Source organism: Rissa tridactyla, chromosome 24, assembly GCF_028500815.1.
Source record: "Rissa tridactyla isolate bRisTri1 chromosome 24, bRisTri1.patW.cur.20221130, whole genome shotgun sequence".
NCBI classification, from domain to species: Eukaryota; Metazoa; Chordata; class Aves; order Charadriiformes; family Laridae; genus Rissa; species Rissa tridactyla.
This window is the reverse complement of record NC_071489.1, coordinates 1218487-1220435: the sequence shown is the minus strand read 5'-3', so window position 1 is coordinate 1220435 and position 1949 is coordinate 1218487.

Here is a 1949-nt window from a genome sequence, read left to right as displayed (position 1 = left end):
TTTGGCCGGGCCATGGAGGGAGAGCAAGCAAGGGCAAGACCAACTGGTCGAGTCAACCAGCAGCAGCTGGTGAGGTCCAAACCCCAGGTCCCAAAGCTGTGGCTTTCTCCACCTCCTCTCTCTCAAGCAACCGTCTTTTTGAGGAACAGCAAAACCCACCGAAAAGCGGCCTGTGAAACAAAGCCAAACCGAGTTGTTCTGGCTATGGATTGCGAAGAGACGGCTGTGCCTCCTCGTAGCCACAGGGATGACCCAGACTTGGAGCCATGGTGGTTCCTGGACAGCCGTCCTGTGCACGCCGCCCAGCTCTGGCCCAGAGTGACGTCTTGAAACCATGCAGGGAACTGGTGACGCTCAGGCAATTAACTGGAGCTGCCTAATGTGCCAGCAGGGACTCTAAGCATTGGGCTTGCCTTCTGCCCAAATTCCATTTGCAAGTGGTGAATGCATTAAGCTCAGATGCAAAATCACCTGCCGAGGTGGGCTTCATCTCCCCTGATTAGAGCCACTTAAAAGGTAGATAAACTGCTGAACTGGGTTTCCTCGTTTGAGAGAGGGGCTTGGGTGGAGGACTGTCTGCCTCACCCAACCGGAGTCTGACACACAGATGGTCAAAGTTAGATGAGACAGTTTTTACTCTTAGCATAGAAATAACATCTCATGCCCTTCCCCAAAGGTGCTTATCTTCTTCCTTGCGTCAGCCTTTAATATTCACTTTTTTTAGGTTGCAATTAGAATTTTGCCCCATGAGAGCGGGGAGATTAGCGATGCCGTGTGACCTGTAATTCTTCATGCGCTGGAGACAGGGAGAACTTCACTGTGACAATAGCGTCTGCAAATCCAGGGGATGACAGGCAGGGTGTATTCGTCTGAGTACATGCCGGCGTCTCGCATGGTGATGTCTCCATTTGCGCTAATACCCCTGCCCCAGGCTGCCTGCAGAGCCAGGAGAGGTCTAGTTGGTGGAGTCAGTAGAGTCTAGAGCTTGATGTATTTCACGCTAAACTGGGTGCCTGTGTTTGGTCAGACAAATCGCCCCATGGAAACGTTGGTTTCTTTCCATGCAATGAGCCCCAAGCCCCCAGCTCACATGTTGAGCTCTACATGGGAGACATCAAAACTGAGACAAAGATGATTCCACTCCGTTATGGCCAAGAGCTCTCATAACTTAGCCTGTTGCCTTTTAAGTCGTAGAGGGTAAACGTCACACTTTGTCATCCCTACTGCCACTGAAGCAAAGGTATTAATGTCTGAAATACAATCTACATCCACAGCGCGACTCTGGCAGAGCACAGCCCTGGTCACAAGCCCGTTGAGCCCAGGAGGTCATCGTTGGCATCTGTCTTCATTCAACTTCTGTGAGATGGAAGGATCAAACAAACAGGTTGTTCTGAGGTCACAGTGGTGAGCGAAGCTACAGGTGGGCAATCTTGTCGTAGAGGACATCTTACAGTGCTCAGAACTATTTTGGGGGTTTCTGGCAATCTTTGACATCGGTTGTTACTTGGGATATAAAATATCTTGTCAGTGGTAGACAAAACAGAATAAACACCATTGGAGTCTCCCGGCATCTGAGTCCCACCATGTTCCAAACTGCCAGATCCAGAAGATCTGTTTGGTCCTTTCTTCCCCCCCTAGACTCTGAGAGGGCACCTCTTCACCCATTTTTTTAATTTCTATGGAAGAATTCAGAGACGAACCATGTACTTTCAATGCAGTTTATTGAAGGTGCAGTGAAAAGCTGGGAAGTCTGAGCAGTCGATGAAAGAAACTCTGTTTGTGTGAGTACAAGATGTAAACTCAGATTTACACACCAGTAACTTCCCTCAGCATTTTGGGGGTGGGGATGGGGGGGTGAGCTCTTCTAAAGACCAGCACGCTTTGAACTAGCCACCCCTAACATGCAGAAGCAAATAAAAGTACTACGTATTCATCTGTAAGCAAATTCC